General features: G+C 48.0%; 1 protein-coding gene and 1 long non-coding RNA gene across 5 annotated transcripts in view; one reads left to right on the top strand and one right to left on the bottom strand.

Moving 5' to 3' along the window:
* BANP (BTG3 associated nuclear protein) overlaps positions 1–25,509 on the top strand; it is an 873,745-nt gene that overhangs the window by 110,127 nt on the left and 738,109 nt on the right. For 2 of the 4 annotated variants that reach the window (XM_068260649.1, XM_068260651.1), the window contains exon 1: positions 24,270–24,403. The exons of the other annotated variants lie outside the window; for them this stretch is intronic. The gene's annotated coding sequence lies outside the window, so the exon portion shown is untranslated. Of the gene's footprint in view, positions 1–24,269; positions 24,404–25,509 lie in introns of those variants that run through there. 4 annotated transcript variants of the gene reach the window in all.
* Positions 12,123–24,398, bottom strand: LOC137538446 (uncharacterized). Its single transcript, XR_011024791.1, has 2 exons — positions 24,124–24,398; positions 12,123–12,548 (listed from the first exon to the last, which is right to left on the bottom strand). It is a non-coding gene; the product is annotated as an uncharacterized lncRNA (long non-coding RNA).

Genomic DNA, 25,509 nt, shown 5'->3' with positions numbered 1-25,509 from the left:
GAAGCACATTCTGCTTTTTCATCATTGAAGAGGCTGTTTTGCTCCGCTCCTATCTTGCGGCATGTGGATGTCACCTACCCCTTTATAGTGGAGGTGAATGCATCGGAGATTGGGGTTGGGGCTGTGTTGTCTCAGCACTCAGGCTTCCAGGGCAGATTGCATCCCTGTGCATTTTTCTCATGTAAGTTCTCCCCCGCTGAGAGAAATTACGATATCGGAAACGGGGAGCTTCTGGCCATTAAACTCGCATTTGAGGCATGGCGTCATTAGCTCGAGGGGGCAGAACATGTGATCACGGTCTATACGGACCATAAAAATTTGGAATACATCGAAGGGGCTAAGAGACTTAGGGCTTGATTCACAAAGCGGTGCTAACTGTTAGCACGCCTGTTAAAACCCCCTTAGCACATCTAAACGAGCTTTTCACGCGCAAAACTTTACGGGCGCAAAACTTTATGAGCGTAAAACTTTACGTGCGCACTGCACAGAGCGCAGGGCGCTCCGTGCGAAGTGCCCATTAAAGCCTATGGGACTTAGCGTGCGGTACTTAGCGAGCGATCTAATTCAGAAATTAGGTGCTAACCTACTTAGCACCCTGGTTAGCACGTCTAAAGACTTTAGACGTGCTAAGTAGGTTAGCACCGCTTTGTGAATCAAGCCCTTAGTCCCCGACAGGCTCGCTGGTCTCTATTTTTCTCGAGATTCAGGTTTATCATTACCTACAAGCCAGGTAGTAAAAATGTCAAGGCAGATGCCCTGTCTAGATGTTTTGAGCCCGAGACAGTTCAGCCACCAACCCCTGAGAGCATTCTACCAGAGAAGATGGTGTTGGCAGCCACTGAGACTTGGGAAGATTGGTCCATCACTCTAGCCCCCTATCAACAAGATGTTACCGAGGGAAAACCTGATGGGGTTCTATTTGTACCACTTCCCTTTCGCCTGCAGATCTTACAGTTATTTTATGCACATAAGATTGCAGGGCATCCCGGGGTAGCTCGAACGCAAGATCTGTTTTCCAGATGTGTCTGGTGGCCCTCCTTGGCTCTAGATTGTAGGGAGTTTGTAAAGGATTGTTCTATTTGTGCCAGGAACAAACCGTCCCGTCAGGCTCCTGTGGGCACTCTTCAATCATTGCCAGTGCCTAAGGAACCATGGACCCATTTATATATGGACTTTGTGGGGGAACTCCCCATGTCCGAGGGTAAAACGGTCATCTGGGTGGTAGTCGACAGGTTCAGCAAAATGGCTCATTTCATTCCTCTGAACGGACTCCCCTCTGCCCAAGAACTGGCTGATCTCTTCATTCAGCACATTTTCCGGTTGCATGGTATCCCGGAGAATGTGGTGTCAAATAGGGGAGTCTAGTTCGTGTCCAGATTCTGGAGAGCCTTTTGTTGTCATCTCGGGATGGACCTGTCATTTTCATTGGGCTACCACCCACAAACCAATGGGCAAACTGAAAGGGTTAATCAGTCACTAGAACAGTTCCTCAGGTGCTATGTGGCTGATGCGCAATTGGAGTGGGCAAAGTTTCTGCCATTTGCGGAGTTTGCGCACAACAACTTGAAAAGTACCTCTTCGGGCTTTTCTCCATTTCAGGTGGTCTCGGGGAGATCTCCCAAATTCTCCCCGATACCGGTGGTGTCTTATCCCTTTCCGGCCCTGGAAGATTGGCAGGGGTCATTGAAGGAGATTTGGGCCATGGTTAACCACTTTCCGACCGCCCACTGCACAGGGGCGGCCGGAAAGTGGATCCCGCAAGGACCGCCGCATGCACAGAGGCGGCGGTCCTTGTAGGGGCATGGGCGGAGTGATCGCGTCATCCGTGACGCAATTCTCCGCCGGGGACTGGCTCCGCCCCCCTCATGCTGTAACCCGCCGGCCGATTGGAAGCGCCGGCGGGTTACTAGCACCCGGATCGCCGCATACAAAGTGTATAATACACTTTGTAATGTATACAAAGTGTATTATACAGGCTGCCTCCTGCCCTGGTGGTCCCAGTGTCCGAGGGACCACCAGGGCAGGCTGCAGCCACCCTAGTCTGCACCCAAGCACACTGATTTCCCCCCCCCTGCCCCCTGATTGCCCACAGCACCCCTCAGACCCCCCCCCCCCTGCCCACCCCCCAGACCACTGTTTGCACCCAATCACCCCCCTAATCACCCATCAATCACTCCCTGTCACTATCTGTCAACGCTATTTTTTTTTTATTCCCTAAACTGCCCTCTGCTCCCTCCTGATCACCCCCCCACCCCTCAGATTCTCCCCAGACCCCCCCCCCCCCCCAGACCCCCCCCCCCCCCTGTGTACTGTATGCATCTATCCCCCTGATCACCTGTCAATCACCTGTCAATCACCCATCAATCACCCATCGATCACCCCCTGTCACTGCCACCCATCAATCAGCCCCTAACCTGCCCCTTGCGGGCAATCTGATCACCCACCGACACCAATAGATCGCCCGCAGATCCGACGTCAGATCACCTCCCAGGTGCAGTGTTTACATCTGTTCTCTACCCTAAACACCCACTAATTACCCATCAATCACCCCCTATCACTGTTACCCATCAGATCAGACCCTAATCTGCCCCTTGCGGGCACCCAACCACCCGCCTACACGCTCAGATTGCCCTCAGACCCCCCCTTATCAATTCGCCAGTGCAATACTTACATCTGTGCTTCCCTGTAATATCCCACTGAACCAGTCAATCACCTGTCAATCACCCATCAATCACCCCCTGTCACTGCCACCCATCAATCACCCCCTGTCACTGCCACCCATCAATCAGCCCCTAACCTGCCCCTTGCGGGCAATCTGATCACCCACCCACACCAATAGATCGCCCGCAGATCCGACGTCAGATCACCTCCCAAGTGCAGTGTTTACATCTGTTCTCTACCCTAAACGCCCACTAATTACCCATCAATCACCCATCAATCACCCCCTATCACCACCTGTCACTGTTACCCATCAGATCAGACCCTAATCTGCCCCTTGCGGGCACCCAATCACCCGCCTACATGCTCAGATTGCCCTCAGACCCCCCCTTATCAATTTGCCAGTGCAATATTTACATCTGTTCTTCCCTGTAATAACCCACTGATCACCTGTCAATCACCTGTCAATCACCCCCTGTCACTGCCACCCATCAATCAGCCCCTAACCTGCCCCTTGCGGGCAATCTGATCACCCACCCACACCAATAGATCGCCCACAGATCCGACGTCCGATCACCTCCCAAGTGCAGTGTTTACATCTGTTCTCTACCCTAAACACCCACTAATTACCCATCAATCACCCCCTGTCACTGCTTCCTATCAGATTAGACCCCTGTCTGCCCCTAGGGCACTCAATCACCCGCCCACACCCTCAGAACGCCCTCAGACCCCAGCTCTGATCACCTCCCCAGTGCATTGCTTGCATCTATTCCCCCCTCTAATCACACCTTGAGACACCCATCAGGCCCTAATTTGCCCCGTGTGGGCTCCTGATCACTCGGCCAAACCCTCATATCCCCCTCAGACCCCCTTCCGATCACCTCCCCAGTGCATTGATTACATCTATTTTCCCCTCTAACCACCCCCTGAGACACCCATCAATCGCCTCCTGTTACCCCCTAGCACTCCTATCCATCAGATCAGGCCCAATACAACCTGTCATCTAAAAGGACACCCTGCTTATGACCGGTTCCACAAAATTCGCCCCCTCATAGACCACCTGTCATCAAAATTTGCAGATGCTTATACCCCTGAACAGTCATTTTGAGACATTTGGTTTCCAGACTACTCACGGTTTTGGGCCCGTAAAATGCCAGGGCGGTATAGGAACCCCACAAGTGACCCCATTTTAGAAAAAAAAGACACCCCAAGGTATTCTGTTAGGTGTATGACAAGTTCATAGAAGATTTTATTTTTTGTCAAAAGTTAGCGGAAATTGATTTTTATTGGTTTTTTTCACAAAGTGTCATTTTTCACTAGTAGGTTAGAGAAAATGAGGGGAGTAGAGCCAACAAACAGCAAAAATAATTCTCAAAAGTATCAAAAAGCTTTATTAATCCAAACACACACTTACTAAATAACATTAAAGTTAAAAAATCATGTCATGTCATTTTTCACTAACTTGTGACAAAAAATAAAATCTTCTATGAACTCGCCATACACCTAATGGAATACCTTGGGGTGTCTTCTTTCTAAAATGGGGTCACTTGTGGGGTTCCTATACTGCCCTGGCATTTTAGGGGCCCTAAACCGTGAGGAGTAGTCTAGAAAACAAATGCCTCAAAATGACCTGTGAATAGGACGTTGGGCCCCTTAGCGCACCTAGGCTGCAAAAAGTTTCACACATGTGGTACCGCCGTACTCAGGAAAAGTAGTATAATGTGTTTTGGGGTGTATTTTTACACATAACCATGCTGGGTGGGAGAAATCTCTCTGTAAATGGACAATTGTGTGTAAAAAAAAAAAAAAAACAATTGTCATTTACAGAGATATTTCTCCCACCCAGCATAGGTATGGGTAAAAATACACCCCAAAACACATTATACTACTTCTCCTGAGTACGGCGGTACCACATGTGTGGCACTTTTTTACACCCTAAGTACGCTAAGGGGCCCAAAGTCCAATGAGTACCTTTAGGATTTCACAGGTCATTTTGCGACATTTGGTTTCAAGACTACTCCTCACGGTTTAGGGCCCCTAAAATGCCAGGGCAGTATAGGAACCCCACAAATGACCCCATTCTAGAAAGAAGACACCCAAAGGTATTCCGTTAGGAGTATGGTGAGTTCATAGAAGATTTTATTTTTTGTCACAAATTAGCGGAAAATGACACTTTGTGAAAAAAAACAATTAAAATCAATTTCCGCTAACTTGCGACAAAAAATAAAATCTTCTATGAACTCGCCATACTCCTAACGGAATACCTTGGGGTGTCTTCTTTCTAAAATGGGGTCATTAGTGAGGTTCCTATACTGCCCTGGCATTTTAGGGGCCCTAAACCGTGAGGAGTAGTCTTGAAACAAAAATGACCTGTGAAATCCTAAAGGTACTCATTGGACTTTGGGCCCCTTAGCGCAGTTAGGGTGCAAAAAAGTGCCACACATGTGGTATCGCCGTACTCAGGAGAAGTAGTATAATGTGTTTTGGGGTGTATTTTTACACATACCCATGCTGAGTGGGAGAAATCTCTCTGTAAATGGACAATTGTGTGTAAAAAAAATCAAACAATTGTCATTTATAGAGATATTTCTCCCACCCAGCATGGGTATGTGTAAAAATACACCCCAAAACACATTATACTACTTCTCTTGAGTACGGCGGTACCACATGTGTGGCACTTTTTTACACCCCAAGTGTACTAAGGGGCCCAAAGTCCAATGAGTACCTTTAGGATTTCACAGGTCATTTTGCGACATTTGGTTTCAAGACTACTCCTCACGGTTTAGGGCCCCTAAAATGCCAGGGCAGTATAGGAACCCCACAAATGACCCCATTCTAGAAAGAAGACACCCAAAGGTATTCCGTTAGGAGTATGGTGAGTTCATAGAAGATTTTATTTTTTGTCACAAATTAGCGGAAAATGACACTTTGTGAAAAAAAACAATTAAAATCAATTTCCGCTAACTTGCGACAAAAAATAAAATCTTCTATGAACTCGCCATACTCCTAACGGAATACCTTGGGGTGTCTTCTTTTTAAAATGGGGTCATTAGTGGGGTTCCTATACTGCCCTGGCATTTTAGGTGCCCTAAACCGTGAGGAGTAGTCTTGAAACAAAAATGACCTGTGAAATCCTAAAGATACAAGCATGTATACAGAAATTTTACTTTATTTGAAAAATGTCAGCACAGAAAGTTAAAAAAATCATTTTTTTGACAAAATTCATGTCTTTTTTGATGAATATAATAAAAAGTAAAAATCGCATCAGCAATCAAATAGCCCCAAATAGCCCCAAAAGAAAGCTTTATTAGTGACAAGAAAAGGAGCCAAAATTCATTTAGGTGGTAGGTTGTATGAGCGAGCAATAAACCGTGAAAGCTGCAGTGGTCTGAATGGAAAAAAAGTGCCTGGTCCTTAAGGGGGGTAAAGCCCACGGTACTCAAGTGGTTAAAAAGAATTTAGAAAAAGCCTTTTTGACCCAGAAGAAACAGGCTGATAAAAAGCGATCAGTGGAGTGGGAATTTGTTCCAGGGGACATGGTGTGGGTTTCTACCTGGCATCTGACTCTGAAGCAGCCATCAGCTAAATTAGAGCCCAGATTTATAGGCCCATACCCGGTTTCAAAAAGATCAATAATGTGACGTATGTGATCGATCTGCCATCCCGTATGAGAGGAGTGAAGTCTTTCCAAGTGTCTCTATTGAAGCCAGCTGTGCATGTGGATTCCTCCTTGAAGAGAGATCATCGCATGCATGCTGAGGAACTTAAACAAAAGTTCCATGATCTCTGCATCCTGAGAAACCACGCAGGACGTGTCCAGAGTCCACGCCTCAAGGGGGGGGGGGGGGGGGGTACTGTAATGAACACTGGAGAGGCAGCTGTGGTGAACAGCGCTACCACCGCAGCTGCCTCTGTCTCCCTGCCTAGTAGTCTACCCGCGTCTCTGGCGTCCAGCACGCCGAGGACGGGTTTGTCAGCCGCACATAAGGTCGCCTTGTCGCGTGCGCGCGCGCACAGACAGGACCTTTATGCGGGGAGGAGGCGCGTCAGCTGACCGGCTGGTCGGCTGACGTCAGAGGAGACACTCACCGCTCCTCATTGGCTGAGAGGAGTAGGCGTGCCGGAGGGGTCTCTTCTGCTTCATAAGCCAAGCTGAATCACTTGCAACTTGTCTGCTGATGCGAATACTTCATGTTAGTGCTCAGACCTTTTGATAGCTTAATTATCTAACTTGATAGACTGTATATTATCTGTGTATGACTCTGGCTCGTTCTGACTACTCTTCCGCTCAGTGATTCTGTACTTCTGCCCATCTGATCTTGCTGCCGACTCTGCCTGTTAAACCTTCTTGTCTTTGCTTCTGATTTTGTACTGTATCTGTCTGTCTGTTGCCAACCCGGTTAGTCTGACCACTCTACTCTCACCAGAGGGCCCTGACTCCGGTGAGGGGCTCTGTACTGTTAGGACCCAGCAGCTCCTCTGGTAAGGTATTGCTAACCTATCAGTACTACTGTTGCACCAAGCACTATACTTTGCTAGTAGCTATCTCATCAGCTGTCTGGTATACTTGTATTATCGGTGATTCTGCAGATCACCATATAATCAGGTATATATCTGTATTATAGGTGATACTGCAGATCACCTAATAATCAGAACTCTGTTTCTTGCTGACACAAATCGTTACATATTGTATATGAGATCATTACTGTTCATGTACTGTTCACTTAGCACTTTTATGTATCGCACTACTTTAATGCTCTGCAGGCAATATATGACCCGGGACTGCATGGGAGGTTTCCTATGATTATTGTGATTATTATTACCCGCAGTTCTATTTGACATTGACCCAGGTGGTTTTAATTGTTTTTAATTTGGTAAATTTTTCCATCTTTTTTTGCCTAACCTAATAAAATTTGATACGTTTTTGACATATATTGTGTGGAACTGGAATATTTCTATGTACACAACTACACAGACTGGTGCTTTTTCAGAAAACGCCTTTTGTTCTTGTTATTATTAACTCTGAAACAAGCATGTAGCTAATCTTGTCAGATCTGACAATAATGTCAGAAACCTCTGATCTGCTGCATGCTTGTTCAGGATCTATGGCACAATTTTTACACCCTCGCCCTGGGTGCAATTTAGCATAGAAACTGCCCTGGTCGAGCATATGGCCATGAATGTAAGTTGAGTCAGTGGACCACTGAGTCAAGCCATAGAAGGAAGTGAGTGATAGAAATTTGGTGGAGTTATTGGTATCAATAGGAATGTTAGCATCACCCATAATGATGGTAGGGATTTCAGAGGACAGGAACTGGAGAAGCCAGTCAGAGAAATGAAGAAGATAACAGAAGCAGGGCCTGGAGGGTGGTAAATAACCGTGATTTGGAGGTTAGAGGGAGAGTATAGCCGTACTACATGGACTTCAAAGGATGGCAGTGAGAGAGAAGGAATAGGAGTGAGAGGCTTGAAGGAGCATTTATCTGAGAGGAGAATGCCCACGCCACCCCCACATTTATTCCCACTTCTAGGAGTGTGGCTAAAGTGGAAGCCCCCATAGGCAGGGACGGATCTAGGGGGGGGGCAAGTGAGAATCTTGCCCCAGGCGCAGTTTGTTGAATTTTTAAAAAGGAAAAATGAATGGCAGTTTAGGCTCCAAAACCTCATCTTTAGGCGCCAAAACCTGACCTTGCCCCAGCTGCAACTTGGTCTTGATCCGTCCCTGCCCATAGGAGAGGGCAGGAGATGAGAGACTGTGTCAGAAGGAGTCAGACAAGTTTCAGTGATCCCAAAGTACTAGAGGCAGAGGATTAGCAGGACAGCCAGGCAACTGGTATACAACATAGTAACCAGGCAGCTCGGGGTGACCCAAACCACAAGGTTTTGTGTTGTACTGGTCCAAGCCCTATCCCATAGAGCCATATCAATCCCTGCCTTGCACTGATGAGGACCAAAAGTCTGAAACAGGCTGTCTGAATGTTAGGTTGATGTAGCTTTGTAAAATTTAAAGCCATAGGCTTGCTAGACACCAGTGGTTCTGGATGCTAGCCTGGCTTTCAGGGGCATAAAGAGATAATTTTGTATATTCAGTAGCGGTGCATTATGGGTAACCAAAGGTGTTCACATAAAGCTGAGCTATTGTAAATTACTTCTGTTTTAAGAAGGCAAACCACACTGAGCATTACTTTTTAGTAGGAGGGCGTTGTGGTCTCTTTTAGTCCCCTATACTCTCCTTGTGGTTTTGGGTAATCCCAAGCTGCTTGGTTACTTTGGTGTCCCTCTGAAAAACGGACAGTTGGGAGCTCGGGTTTTCGTAACCACCACCCAGGCCCCTTCCTACAGCCCACAACCAGGGCTGGGTTTCTAAAAAGGCCTAAAGGCCCGGGCCTTGGGCAGCTGCTGCCCAAGGAGGTGGCTGTACATGGACAAAAGATTGTTTCATATAGAAGAGGAGGCTGCAAATGGATTAGGAAGGCTGCAAACGGGGTGCAACACGTGAAAGAGAGGAACTGCTGCCCAAGGGGACTGTGCATGAAATAGAGGAGCTGCTGAACATTGAAGAGATGGGCCAAACATGAAATGAGAGTGGGGCTGCTGGCTGCTGTATATGGAAGGGGAACCACAGGAAAGTTGGCCTAGGGGTGGAAAAAGCACAAGTCCGGCCTTGCCCACAGCATTCAAACAATTTCGCTAGAGTTGTTTTTTTAGGAGAAGAATATGGCAATACCTGATCTTCGCTCTTACACAAGTAATTACACAGACGGCAGGTTAATCTTTATCTGGGAGCTTGTTTGACCTCATGACATAGATGTGAACCTGAAGTAGAAGAGAGAGCAGAGTGAGCCTGCCAGCGCACATGACAGTGCTACGTAACAGATGTTCCTCTAGCTTTCCACCAGTAACAACCTTCTTACGCAAGGAGCTGATCAAGGGTTCTGAAAGCCCTACAAACAGATTTTCCCACCTATGGAAATGATTAGCATGGCTGGTGGTGATGTACTGGGAGGGATGACTGGCATGCAGTGCAGGTATCTCAGTGTGCCCACTGGCAGTGCCCTGAATGTTGGGACTCGGGAGACGCACTTGCGCCCCTGCTGTTACCATGGCTGTGGCGCGCATACAAGACAATCAGGAGTGTGATGTGCAGGGGGCAAATGCTTTCTGTAATGAATAGCGGAGATGCCGACGCGCGGTCTAGCGGCGGGGCGGCTGTCTCCGCGTTCAGGCCGGTGGTTTCAACATGTGTCTAGTTTGTCTGGGCCTTCTAGTGCACACAGATGGAGAGCTACGCGCACGCGGGCCAAACGACAGGACCTTTATGCCAGCAGGAGAGGTATCAGCTGATCCGGCCGATCAGCTGATCCCAGCAGGACTCCTGATTGGCTGAGTGGCTTGGGCGGCGCTGCAGAGCGCTGCAAGTATATATAGAGCTTGCTTGTCAGTTGCTGGTTGTCTGCGGTTGCAAATACTAACGTGTGAGCACTCAGACCTCAGTCAGATCCTACAGTGTGTTAGAACCAGTTGGAACTGGGAATTCACACTTAGCCAGATTCCGCTCTTGAAGTTTACTGTGTTATACTTTAGATCAGTTCCAGGGTGTTGAGACCAAGGACCTCACACCCAAGTATAGGATTACTGTGTCATTACTGTGTTATACTTTAGACCAGTTCCAGGGTGTTAAGACCAAGGACCTCACACTCAAGTATAGGATTACTGTGTCATCGCTGTGTTATAGTTTAGACCAGTTCCCGGGTGTTGAGACCAAGGACCTCACACCCTAGCATAGGATACTGTGTTATTCTTTAGACTAGTTCCCGGGTGTCGAGACCAAGGACCTCACACTTCAGACTAGGATTGTGCTTATGGATATTTGTTATGACCTCTGGCTCTGTTGACCTCTCTCTTGCTTTCTGATTCGGTACCTCTGCCCATCTGTCTACCAGTCGCCAACCTTGCCTGTACCCAGTTACCGAATCAGCCTTCTGTCTCTGTGCCTTATCTGCTCGTGTGTTGCCGACCTGGCCTGTCTGACCCTTCTGGCTGTCACTCATCCCTCGAGTGATCAGTCTTACTGTACTACTCGTGACACTAACCCTCCAGGTGTCAATTAGCTGCAAGGGCTTCCTGCTCCTCAGGAAGTCCTTCCTGCAGTTCAGTCAGGGGGCTCTACCCCATAGGAGTCCACTGGCTGCAGTACAGTCTGATTCCTAATCCATCAGGGAATCCTTGGCTGCAGTACAGTCTGATTCTCAATCCATCTGGGAATCCTTGGCTGCAGTACAGTCTGTCTCTCCTCCGCTTCAGGAGGTCAGCTTGAGTACAGCCAGTGGCCACCTGCACCTCAGGGGTCCACTGGCTGCAGTGGTGTCTGTATCTCCCCCTCCTCGGGAGATAACCTTTCTTACTGTTGCACCAAACACTTAACAACATCAGGTGTCCTGTGTGAAGCTACACTGGTATTATTGGTGATTCTGTAGATCACACATAATCGGGTATAGCGTCTGTATTATTGGTGATACTGCAGATCACCAATAATCAGAAATCCTCTGTGTGCTGACACCAATCATTACACTTTCCAGCCTGGCCGGGGATCACATGGATGTGGGGGTGCAGGTGCCATTTCACTGACCCTTGTCACTTTGGTTCCCTAGGCACTGGCCTTGGTGGCCTTCCCCCAAATCCGCCCCTGAAAATTATCAGTAGGACAAATTTTCAAAACTGAAATACAGGGCCAGTTCTAGACTTTTTGCTGCCTGAGGCAAACTTCTGAGGATGCACCCTCCCCCCTTCCCGATTTGGAATGATCGCACAGCACCTAAAAAAATTTTCTGCTTCATTTAATGTTCTCAGTCAGCAAAGGAGCATATGCAACAACTTGAAACATGACATGCTGCAGTTCAACACAATAACACACTGGCTTGCTGGCTGCGAGTCTGACTGTGACAAACAAACTGCTCAGCCTCAGCCAGTCGGCTGTCCTCCATTCCTCCTCAGTCAAGACAGCAGTGCCGCCACCTCCCTTCTGCTATGCAAGTCAAATGAAACTCTGTTGCTCTCGTGCCTCCCCCTCCTCACTCACTCTCCGACTCCTCACACAATACACATCGGCTAATTTTTCAACTCCATGCGTTGCTATAGACTAACATGACTTCCGGGCCAATGCAGATCGCCGCTACTCGATGCAGTGCTGCAGCATTAACATAGTTTTTGACTTGCGTTGGGGATGCAGCAAAAACGTCACTTTCGTCACGTTGCGACGTACCGCGGAAGTATGAAAGTCTCCATAGACTTTCATTACCCGGCGGTGGGGTGCGATAAAAATACTGCACCACACCGCTTTGGTGTGAAAGGGCCTTGAGGGTATTTACATCCAAATCAGTTGAACGGTGGAGGAATTACAACAGTTTGCATTTGTGCTTCCCACTTGTTAAGGGACCAAAAGTAATGGGAGAGGATAAAAATCATAAATAAAACGTTCACTTTTTAATACTTGGTTGCAAATCCTTTGCAGTGAATTACAGCCTGAAGTCTGGAACACATAGACCTCACCAGACATTGGGTTTCATCCCTGGTGATGCTCTGCCAGGTCTCTACTGGCACTGTCTTCAGTTCTTGCTTGTTCTTGGGGCATTTTCCCTTCAGTTTTGTCTTCAGCAAGTGAATACATGCTCAATCCGATTCAGGTCAGGTGGTTGAGTTGGCCATTGAGTAACAATTCACTTCTTTCCCTTCAAAAACTCTTTGGTTGCTTTTGTAGTATGCTTTGGGTCATTGTGCATCTGCACTGTGAAGCGCTGTCCAATGAGTTCTGAAGCATTTGGCTGAATATGAGCAGGTGATATTGCCAGGAACACTTCTGAATTCATCCTTATGAAGAGGTCAAAGTGTACCTGAGGCAACATGTGACATGATGAGATAAACGTGTATGTACAGTGCAAAACATGTTAATAACAAGGCTGTTTCACTTGTTTTATTTTGCTGCCTGAGTTAATTTTTAGGCATGGAAGTGACAGCATCCCTCTTGTGGGTACCTTGTCAGGAATATAGTAACATCACTGATAAGCAAATTACAGCCATAAAGGTTTTCCTGGCAGAATAAATCTTCTGAGCACAGAGGAGAGATAGAAAAAGGTCAGTAGTTCATGTATTTTCATCAGGGACACTTAAAAGCAGAGACAACAGAACATTTGATCTAGTTTGTAAAAGTTTAAATATAAAATAAAACCATGAGATACCCAAAAAAGGGTCATTTTTAGGAGTAGGAGGATCATGGGCGTCCGCACATACGGCAAAACCGGGCATCTGCCCGAGCCTGGCCGCCCGCTGCCCCCCACTGGCCGCGTGCCCGTGCAGCCAGAAGGAGGGGAGCAGCGCAGAGAAGAGAGAGAGCTATGGGCACAGTGGGGAAGGGCGGACGTCTCCCCCCCCCTTCCCTCACCTTAGGGGGCTCTCTCTCCCTCGCTGTCCCCTCCGGAATGAAGTGTGCAGCGGCTGGGCAGCGGGCGGAACTTACCTCGTCTCGCTCCTGCGCCGGAAGTTCTGGTGCCGCACTCTGGTCTGGATCAGACCAGAGTAGCGGCTAATCCATCCGGCGCGTGCGACGAGAGGAGGTAAGTTCCGCCCGCTGCCCAGCCGCTGCACACTTCATTCCGGACTCCGGAGGGGAGAGCGAGAGAGGGAGGGAGAGCCCCCTAAGGTGAGTGCCCATAGCTCTCCCTCTTCTCTGCGCTACTCCCCTCCTGCTGGGGCACATATGGCCACTTTTTCTGGGGACATATCCCCCTGGCTACATATACTGGGACATATCCCCCTGGATACATATACTGGGACATATCCCCCTGGCTACATATACTGGGACATATACCCCTGCCTACATATACTGGGACATATACCCCTTCCTACATATACTGGGACATATACCCCTGCCTACATATACTGGGACATATCCCCCTGGCTACATATACTGGGACATATCCCCCTGGCTACATATACTGGGACATATACCCCCTGCCTACATATACTGGGACATATACCCCTGCCTACATATACTGGGACATATCCCCCTGGCTACATATACTGGGACATATCCCCCTGGCTACATATACTGGGACATATACCCCCTGCCCACATATACTGGGACATATACCCCTGCCTACATATACTGGGACATATACCCCTGCCTACATATACTGGGACATATCCCCCTGGCTACTTTTTCTGGGGACATATACCCCTGCCTACATATACTGGGACATATCCCCCTGGCTACATATACTGGGACATATACCCCCTGCCTACATATACTGGGACATATACCCCCTGCCTACATATACTGGGACATATCCCCCTGGCTACATATACTGGGACATATCCCCCTGGCTACATATACTGGGACATATACCCCTGCCTACATATACTGGGACATATACCCCTGCCTTCATATACTGGGACATATCCCCCTGGCTACATATACTGGGACATATCCCCCTGGCTACATATACTGGGACATATACCCCTGCCTACATATACTGGGACATATACCCCTGCCTACATATACTGGGACATATACCCCTGCCTACATATACTGGGACATATACCCCTGCCTACATATACTGGGGACATATACCCCTGCCTACATATACTGGGCACATATACCCCTGCCTACATATACTGGGCACATACAGTGGTGTGAAAAACTATTTGCCCCCTTCCTGATTTCTTATTCTTTTGCATGTTTGTCACACTTAAATGTTTCTGCTCATCAAAAACCGTTAACTATTAGTCAAAGATAACATAATTGAACACAAAATGCAGTTTTAAATGATGTTTTTTATTATTTAGTGAGAAAAAACACTCAAAACCTACATGGCCCTGTGTGAAAAAGAAATTGCCCCCTGAACCTAATAACTGGTTAGGCCACCCTTAGCAGCAATAACTGCAATCAAGCATTTGCGATAACTTGCAACGAGTCTTTTACAGCGCTCTGGAGGAATTTTGGCCCACTCATCTTTGCAGAATTGTTGTAATTCAGCTTTATTTGAGGGTTTTCTAGCATGAACCGCCATTTTAAGGTCATGCCACAACATCTCAGTAGGATTCAGGTCAGGACTTTGACTAGGCCTCTCCAAAGTCTTCATTTTGTTTTTCTTCAGCCATTCAGAGGTGAATTTGCTGGTGTGTTTTGGGTCATTGTCCTGCTGCAGCACCCAAGATCGCTTCAGTTTGAGTTGACGAACAGATGGCCGGACATTCTCCTTCAGGATTTTTTGGCAGACAGTAGAATTCATGGTTCCATCTATCACAGCATGCCTTCCAGGTCCTGAAGCAGCAAAACAACCCCAGACCATCACACTACCACCACCATATTTTACTGTTGGTATGATGTTCTTCTGCTGAAATGCTTTGTTACTTCTACGCCAGATGTAACGGGACACGCACCTTCCAAAAAGTTCAACTTTTGTCTCGTCGGTCCACAAGATATTTTCCCAAAAGTCTTGGCAATCATTGAGATTTTTTTTAGCAAAATTGAGACGAGCCTTAATGTTCTTTTTGCTTAAAAGTGGTTTGCGCCTTGGATATCTGCCATGCAGGCCGTTTTTGCCCAGTCTCTTTCTTATGGTGGAGTCATGAACACTGACCTTTATTGAGGCAAGTGAGGCCTGCAGTTCTTTAGATGTTGTCCTGGGGTCTTTTGTGGCCTCTCGGATGAGTTTTCTCTGCGCTCTTGGGATAATTTTGGTCGGCCGGCCACTCCTGGGAAGGTTCATCACTGTTCCATGTGTTTGCCATTTGTGCATAATGGCTCTCACTGTGGTTTGCTGGAGTCCCAAAGCTTTAGAAATGGCTTTATAACCTTTACCAGACTGATAGATTTTAATTACAGTACTTTTGTTCTCATTTGTTCCTGAATTTCTTTGGATCTTGGCATGATGTCTAGCTTTTGAGGTGCTTTTGGTCTACTTCTCTGTGTCAGATAGCTCATATTTAAGTGATTTCTTGATTGAAACAGGTGTGGCAGTAATCAGGCCTGGGGGTGACTACAGAAATTGAACTCAGGTGTAATAAACCACCTTTAAGTTATTTTTTAACAGGGGGGGGGGGGGGGGGCAATCACTTTTTCACACAGGGCCATGTAGATTTGGTTTTTTTTTCTGACTAAATAATAAAAACCATCATTTAAAACTGCATTTTGTGTTCAATTAGGTTATCTTTGACTAATAGTTAACGATTTTTGATGAGCAGAAACATTTAAGTGTGACAAACATGCAAAAGAATAAGAAATCAGGAAGGGGGCAAATAGTTTTTCACACCACTGTATACCCCTGACTACATATACTGGGCACATATACCCCTGGCTACCTGTTCTGGGGACATCTCTACCCCTGGCTACCAGTTCTGGGGACATCTATACCGCTGGCCACCTATTCTGGGGACACCTATAGACCTGGGGCTACCTATTTTTGGGGAACCACTGCTGTCAGATTGAGTGTATTTTGGGGAACTGCTGCCAGGTGAGAGGTGTCTACATATTAAGGGGGCATTCTGCCTATTTATGTGAAAAGCTGTCTATTTATGTGCCTCATGACTGCTGAATTTGTCTTGCTGCGGGCCTCATGGTTACTGACTTTGTCTTGTTGGGGGCCTCATGATTTGTTGGGGGCCTCAAGATTGCTGAATTTGTCTTGTTGGGGGCCTCATGATTGCTGAATTTGTCTTGTTGGGGGCCTCATGATTGCTGAATTTGTCTTGTTGGGGGTCACATGATTGCTAACTGCGAGACTATGGAAAAAGCTGAATCATCATCATATGAGACAATAGCATTAAACCTACTTTTTCCGCTTTTTAAAACAGAAAATGAAACTGGGAGGTTCTAAAAAAAATGAATAATTTTTTCAGGAGTACAATGGATGAAATTGTTTATCTTCACAGTTTATTTTCAACTTAATTTTCCATAATGTTCATGTATGAGTTAAAACGTTTGTATTTAGTTTAAATTGCTGTTGGCACTTTGTGACAGTAAAGTGACTTTGCAGTTTGGACACTCGACCTCCAAAAAGTTCGCTACCACTGTCCTAATCTAATGTCCCACCATTGCTTAGTTCATGTAAACTTGTCTCCACCCACGACCACACCCACATTCTGGTTCATGACCACACCCATTTTTCGGCGCGGCATGCGTAGCTCCATTTTTTGGTGCGTCACACAACACCAACCCAGATTTGTGGCGCGGCGCACTTTTTGCTCCCCACTTTTTGCCCCCCCCCTGGAAAATTTTCTGCAGACGCCCATGAGGAGGATAAATACGATTGTTTATCTGTTTATTTTTACCTCAGGTTCACGTTAAATAATGAAATAAGCTAGTGGTTTATAGTCTAGAAACTAAATGAATTATTTTTATTTGGCAATAATGATGAGGGCAAGTAGTATGCTTTCTACTTTTCCATCTGTGTCAAACTCTATTATACTGAGTTAAGTATCTAAGGGCCGGTGACAAGGGGGTGCAATAAATGACGGCCGCAGCGCTTGTCGCAATAAAACCAATCAAGAAAACTGATTGGATTTAAAATATCTAAAGAAATGGTGTATAGCAATGTTTAGAATTGGACCCTTCTCCTCAGTAGAGATGGCCCGAACATCCGATTTTCAGTTCGCGAATCTCCGCAAACGTTTGTGAACGTGCGAACTTCCGCGAACCGCAATAGACTTTAATGGGGATGCGAACTTTGAAAACTAGAAACATTTATGCTGGCCACAAAAGTGATGGAAAAGATGTTTCAAGGGATCGAACATCTGAGTTTTTGCATGGCGGAGTGGGATACACGCCAAAAGTCCCGGGGGAAAATCTGGATTTGACGCAAAGCAGCGTTTTAAGGGCAGAAATCACATTGCTTGCTAAATTGGAGTCCTAAAGTGCTTTAAAACATCTTGCATGTGTTTACATCAATCAGGGAGTGTAATTAGAGTACTGCTTTACACTTACAGACCAAACTCACTGTGTAACGCACTGCAAACAGCTGTTTGTGTTGTGACGGCCGTGCTGGACTGGTGCACACCATGGCAGGAGTGCAGGTGATGGCGGCTTTCAAGCCCATATGGTCACCTGGCTGAGGTAGCTGAATGACAGAACAACAATGACTGTCCAGCTGATCGAATTTGGTCTGTCCGAAATGAAGCAAAGACCTTATTATCTATCTTCTTGGGTCAGGTGTGCCCCCCAACTTCAACACACTCATATAGCTGGCGGTCATTGCTTCATTGTGATACGCAAGCCCCTTCACCGCGGCAAGGTAACGATCACGAAGGGGAATTGACACATGTACATGCCTTTTGTTTTGTTGTTGCAGCTGCAGTGCAGCCAGAAAAATTAGGCAGGCATGTACACGCACCAGAAAAATAATTATAGCGGCCGCTGCTAGCAGCGGCCTTAAAAATACAGGAATCCACCTGGAGTCCAGGTGGACCCTGTTGGTGGTGGCAGTCAAGAGGCCTGCAGGCAGAGATGCTGTGTGGGGAGCGACTTAGTCATGGGGCAGGCAGTCACACGGCGTGCAGGCAGAGATGCTGTGTGCAGGGACTGACTTAGACTTCAGGCGGGCAGTAGCCCTCCAGGATCCATGCCTCATTCATTTTGATAAAGGTGAGGTACTGAACACTTTTTTGACTTAGGCGACTTCTCTTCTCAGTGACAATGCCTCCAGCTGCACTGAAGGTCCTTTCTGACAGGACGCTTGAGGCAGGGCAAGACAGAAGTTGGATGGCAAATTGTGACAGCTCTGGCCACAGATCAAGCCTGCGCACCCAGTAGTCCAAGGGTTCATCGCTGCTCACAGTGTCTACATCCACACAAGGCCAGGTAGTCAGCTAGCTGCCGGTCGAGGCATTGGTGGAGGGTGGATCAGGAAGCGCTAAGGACTAAAGAATGTCCTTAGCGAATGTCCGCATGTCCGACATCACCATGAGATCGCTGGAGCATCCTGTCCTTGCCTGCGTGGACATGGGAGAAGGATTACTGGCAGTGGTACCTTTATTCCGTTGTGCTGTGACATCACCCTTAAACGCATTGTAAAGCAGTTGCCAGCTTGTTCTGCAAGTGCTGCATCCTTTCTCCCGTCTGGTGATTTGGAAATATCTCCGCCACTTTGTGCCTATACCGAGGGTCTAGTAGCATGGCCAGCTCATTCCCCTTGAGTTCTTTTATACAGGGGTCCCTCAACAGGCTGCACAGTATGAAAGACGCCATCTGCACAAAGTTGAATGCAGACGTACTATCCATCTCCTCTTGCTCTTCCTCAGTGATGTCAGCTAAGTTCTCCTCCTCCCCCCAGCCACGAACAATACCACGGGAAAATTGAGCAACACAAGCCCCCTGCGACACCTGCTGCGGTTGTTCTTCTGCCTCCTCCTCCAAAACAACACCTTCCTCATTATCTGACTCCTCTTCCCCACATGACTCCTCCTCCTCCTCCCCCCCTCTGTGCTGCCGCAGGTGTTGAGGAATCATCTGCTTCTGCTGAAAATTGATCCCACAACTGTTCCTCCTGTTCCTGTTCACGCTTCCCCACAGCTTGATCCACCACTCTACGCACGGCATGCTCCAGGAAGAAAGCATATGGGATCAAGTCGCTGATGGCGCCTTGACTGCGACTCCCCAGGTTTGTCACCTCCTCAAATGGCCGCATGAGCCTGCAGGCATTTCGCATCAGTGTCTAGTACTTCGGCCAGAACATCCCCATCTCCCCAGACTGTGTCCTTTGACTGTAGTTGTAGAGATACTGTTTGACAGCTTTCTCCTGTTGTAGCAGGCAGTCAAACATCAGGAGGGTCGAATTCCAGCAAGTCGGGCTATCGCACATCAAGCATCTCACTGACAAGTTGTTTCTCCGCTGAATATTGGCAAAGCATGCCATGGCCGTGTAAGACCGCCTGAAATGCCCACACACCTTCCTGGACTGCTTTAGGGCGTCCTGTAAGCCTGGGTACTTAGACACAAATCTCTGAATTACGAGATTAAGCACATGTGCCATGCAGGGTACATGTGTCAACTTTCCCAAATTCAAAGCCAAAATGAAATTGCTGCCGATGTCACACACCACGTTGGTGCGGGGTCAGTCACTGATCCACCTGTTTGTTCAGAGCAGCCAGGAGAGCTGCTCCAGTGTGACTCTCCGCTTTGAGGCAAGACATGTCTAAGATGGCGTGACACCGTCGTACCTGGCATGTAGCATAGGCCTTGGGGAGCTGGGGCTGTGTAGCTGGAGAGGAGATCGCAGCACCAGTAGAGTTGAACTGCCACTCAGCTAAGGAGGAGGACGACAGCAAAGAGGATGTAACAGGAGGAGAGGAGGTAGCAGCAGGTCTACCTGCAAGCCGTGGAGGTGTCCCTAGGTCCGCTGCACAGCCACATATTGCCAGCGCTCACCAGGTTGACCCAATGGGCTGTGTAAATAATATACCTGCCCTGACCGTGCTTGGCAGACCAGGCATCCGTGGTCTTGACCCAACGCTGTGTGCCAGAGATGACACCACTTCCCTCTCAACTTCAGGGTACAGTTTAGGTATTGCCTTTTTGGAGAAATAATTGCAGCCTGGTATCTTCCACTGCGGTGTCCCAATGGCCACAAATTTTCGGAAGGCCTCAGAGTCCACCAGCTGGTATGGTAACAGCTGGCAAGCTGACAGTTCCGCCAAGCCAGCTGTGAGATGCCGGGCAAGGGGGTGACTGACAGACATTGGCTTCTTCCGCTCAAAGATTGCCCTCACGGACACCTTGCTGCTGCTGTGGGCAGAGGAGCAGGAACCGCTCAAGGTGAGAGGCGGAGTGGAGGAGGGTGGCTGTGATTGTGAAGGTGCAAGGGAGAAAGTGGCTGAAGATGATGCACCTGAAGGAGGAAGAGGAGAAGGAGGGTGGCTTTGCTTTTGTGTGCTGCTTTTCCTCAGGTGGTCTTCCCATTGCAGTTTGTGCCTTTTCTGCATGTGCCTTCGTAAGGCAGTTGTCCCTACGTGGGTATTGGCCTTTCCAGGGCTTAATTTTTGGTGGCAGAGCCAGAGAGTACAGATGGCATTGCTCTGATCTTTAGCATACACACTAAAAAATTTCCACACCGCTCAGCCACCCTGGGGTGTGGGCACTATGGTGGCGTCAGCAGCTGACGTTGAAGGGCATGTTGGCTGGCTGTCCATAGGTGGCGATACATGGCGCCAGACACTGCAACCAGCTGTTTCTGACAACGAGCTCCCCCTGCTTCTTTCAGCAACTCGTCTCCTCCTACTCCACTCTGACTCCCCCTCTGAACTGTCCACTTGGTCATCGTGTCTCTTAGGATCCCACGTGGCATCCATGGCAGTATCATCATCATAATCATCCTCCAAAGCTTCGCTTGTATCAGACACCTCCAAAACTGCACCAACAGCAGGTACTTCATCCTCCTCCTCCTCACACCTTACGTCCATAGTGTTGCCTAACTCAGACATATGAGGTGGTGTAACTTGCTTAGCGCCATCTTGTTATAACAATAATGGCTGTGAATCAGTGATTTCCCCACCAAATAACTCCTGCGAAGTGTCAAATGTAGCGCATGTGGTACTTGGAGTAGCGCTGGTGGAGGCGAAAGATGAGGTGTTCTGTGTTAAATAGCCAAGTACGTCCTGACGATCTTGGGAGTTGATGGGACCTGCCTTCTTCTGAGCACTGTACTTTGGTCTAGGGCTGCACGAAATCACATCAGCATGACATCGACCAGACCTGCCGGGTGGCCTGCCTCTGGGTCTGCCTCTGCCTGTTGTTTTGTCCATATCGGGGGGGATGAAGTGAAAGGTATGCACTGACTTGACTAATACAATGTGCAGTCACACAGGTGCAGTGAAAGGTAGCAGTGACTGGTATTGCAATACAATGTGCAGCTGTCACACAAGTGCAGTTAACAGGTATGCACGGACTGATATACTAAACAGCGTGCGATCACACAGGTGCAGTGAACAGGTATGCAGGGATTGGTATTACAAATGTGCAGCTGTCACACACAGGCACCGTGAACAGGTGAAATGACTGGTGGTATATTACACTGCTTGCGCTCACGTAGGTGAACTGAACAGGTTACAGGTATGCACTGCAGTGATTGGAATTACAAATGTGCACCTGTCACACACAGGTACCGTGAACAGGTGCAATGACTGGTGGTAAATTACACTGCTTGCGCTCACGTAGGTAGGTAGGTAGGTGCACTGAACAGTGAACAGGTGCAGTGATTGGAATTACAAATGTGCAGCTGTCACACACCGGTACCGTGAACAGGTGCAATGACTGGTGGTATATTACACTGCTTGCGCTCACGTAGGTGCACTGAACAGGTTACAGGTATGCACTGCAGTGATTGGAATTACAAATGTACACCTGTCTCTCACACACACACACAGGTACCGTGAACAGGTGCAATGACTGGAGGTATTAACAATGCAAGTGCTCACGTAGGTAGGTAGGTGCACTGAACAGTGAACAGGTGCAGTGATTGGGATTACAAATGTGCAGCTGCCTGTCACACACACAGGTAGTCACTGAATGAGCTGGGCCTGGCAGTGGCACAGTCGGAATTACCACCAAAGGGCCAAAGGTCAGCTGTGACTGACTGGGCTGTATATAATGCAAGTGGGCCACACACAAAAAAAAATTAGATCACAAGAACAAGATTGGCTCTCAAAAGAGCTGTTGAGGGGTGCTTTTTTAGCAATAAGAATCAGCAAGGAGCAAGCTAACAAGCCTACAAGAGCCTAACTAAGCTTTCCCTATATCTCTCTCTGCAGCAGCTCTCCCTTCTCTAATTACTGCAGGCACACGAGTGAGTGAACTGCCTGACGCTGCCTGCCTTTTATAAACTCCAGGAGGGAGTGTAGCCTGATTGGAACAATGTGCCTGCTGACTGTGATGTGTAGAGGGTCAAAGTTGACCCTAATGATGCACTATGGGGGCGAATTGAACTTCCGGAAAAGTTTGCGGTTCTCCGCGATCGCGAACCTCGGAAGTTCGCCAATTCCCGTTCGGGCCATCTCTACTCCTCAGTGGAGATGCGTACAGGCAATCACCTTAGCCCAGCTGCTCCCAAGTATCTTCTCATCTCATCCAGTTAATCTACCCATTTAGACTGTGAGCTCATAAGGGCGGTGTTCCTTCTCCTTTTGTTTCTTTTTTTGTTTATCTTATCTTGTTCCACCTCTATTTACTATTTACATGTGTGCTGGCCAAATATTATTATCTGCACTTCTACACTGTCTATATACTGTCACTGTCACATTACACCGATCTTTCGCTCACTGCACTGGCTACCAGTAGAATGGAGAATACTCTTCATGATTGGACTGCTGACATTCAAATCCCTGCACAATCTGGGCCGTAGATACATGAAGGACTTGCTGAAGCTGCACCACACCTCTCACAACCTCAGATCAGCAAGTTCTATAAACTTGGTCACTCCCAGAGTGCACCTCAAAAAATCTGGCTAGTCTAGTTGAGGGGATCCAGTAGAAAACCTCATAGAGCAATGGCCGCTCCCTGCTTGTGGCAATTTAGTAACATTCACTAATTTGTAAGAAATATGGGACCCAGTGGGAAACACTTATGCTAAAACTGCACACCAGGACCCTCGTCAATGGCCTTTGGCAGCTGGGCCTCAGGCATGGCAATTTCATTAAACCTATACGGTAGTTGGTGTCAGAGAAGGAGTAAGATTAAATGGGGCTCTGGGCAAATAAGTAAAAATGGCTGCCGTTTTTGATCCTTTTGGTAAACTAAGGCGGGACATGGGCCAGAGAAGCTAGTATTTGGGCCCCTTGACAATGGCTAAGCCCCAGGCACTTGCCTAGGTTGCCTTGTGGATGATCCTGCTCATGGTGGCGTGGATTGCATCTCCCACTGGGTCCCCATGTCTTACAAATTAGGCCCGGTGCACACTTGCGTTAAAAAAATGTTCCGTTCCCGGGTCGGAATGGATCCAATGTTAACCTATGGATCCGTTCACATCCGTCCGGTCAAATGGATCCGTTCTGCACGATTCGCTGAACGTAACGCAATGGTCTAGCAGTACCAATATTTGTGGACCACTGAGCCAAGAGGAACGGAAACAGAAGCAGGGGGCAATGAGAAAACAGAACGTTTCTTTCACTAGTGAAGAAACGGACCGTTCTAAATAGAAAAATGCACTTTGTGGATCTGGGGGATGTGGGGAAACGGAACGTAAGTAGTGGGAGCGGATCCGATCGACCGGTGATCAGATCAGTTTTCATGGATCCGTTTTCCACTTCAATGCAAGTGTGAACCGGGCTGTTGTGAGCAGGAAGCGCTTGTTAGTTCTCTCAGCTAGACTAGCGTCCATTCACCTTAGCAAAAATGAGTAAAACTCTGATAGTGATAATACAAATACTAGCAATCATAATTTTATAAATGTTATTTTGCAGACAGCACTCCATCAGTCTCACCACGAGATGGCGATATGGCAGCGTTTGTGTAATTACAAAATAATTCGGTCGGGGACCACAGTCCACACCTGGAGGGCTGTGCTTCGTCGGTCTCTCCAGCAGGTGGCGCGCTGGGTCTGCAGTGCGCAAGCGTTGGGCTCGTCTAGGCTGCGCAGCCTCAGTGCGTGGGTCACCAGCAGCGGCAGCGAGAGCAGAGGAGCGGGGAGTGCCGGATTCTCTCGCGAGGAAGGACGCCATTATCGCCCATCAAAACACCACGAGAACTCGCAGAGCCCACACGGTAACTGGCAGCCTGCGCTCGTGTCTCTTCACAGCTCCGGCGTTTGGCGGTCCTCTGAGCCGACTGCCGGGTCTCCCACTCGCCTCAGCCTCTACCCCCGGCGGCCAGCCGCTGCCCTTCAGCGTGTGAAGCCGGACGTGCTGCCTAGAGCCGGGGGAGTCCCCTGAGTGCGTGTGCGGGGCCCGGCCTGCGGCCTAGTGCGTGTCTGCCCGAGTGGCGCCTCAGGAGGGCCTGGCACCTCACACACTGCAGCCGCTACTGCTCCACATACTACATGCACACTACATACTGTGCGACCATTACCTCACACTGCAGCTTTACTGCGCCACATACTACAAACTGACCAATACCTCACACTGCAGCTTTACTGCGCCACATACTACAAACTGACCAATACCTCCCACTGCAGCTTTACTGCGCCACATACTACAAACTGACCAATACCTCCCACTGCAGCTTTACTGCGCCACATACTACAAACTGACCAATACCTCACACTGCAGCTTTACTGCGCCACATACTACAAACTGACCAATACCTCCCACTGCAGCTTTACTGCGCCACATACTACAAACTGACCAATACCTCCCACTGCAGCTTTACTGCGCCACATACTACAAACTGACAAATACCTCACACTGCAGCTTTACTGCGCCACATACTACAAACTGACCAATACCTCACACTACAACTACTACTACTCCACATACTACACACTGTGTGACCAATACCTCCCACTGCAGCTTTACTGCTCCACATACTACAAACTGACCAATACCTCCCACTGCAGCTTTACTGCTCCACATACTACAAACTGACCAATACCTCACACTGCAGCTTTACTGCTCCACATACTAAAAACTGACCAATACCTCAAACTGCAGCTTTGCTGCTCCACATACTACAAACTGACCAATACCTCACACTGCAGCTTTACTGCTCCACATACTACAAACTGACCAATACCTCAAACTGCAGCTTTGCTGCTCCACATACTACAAACTGACCAATACCTCACACTGCAGCTTTACTGCTCCACATACTACAAACTGACCAATACCTCACACTGCAGCTTTACTGCTCCACATACTACAAACTGACGAATA

Source organism: Hyperolius riggenbachi, chromosome 11 (genome assembly GCF_040937935.1).
Source record: "Hyperolius riggenbachi isolate aHypRig1 chromosome 11, aHypRig1.pri, whole genome shotgun sequence".
NCBI lineage: Eukaryota > Metazoa > Chordata > Amphibia > Anura > Hyperoliidae > Hyperolius > Hyperolius riggenbachi.
This window is presented reverse-complemented; position numbering and strand designations above follow the sequence as displayed.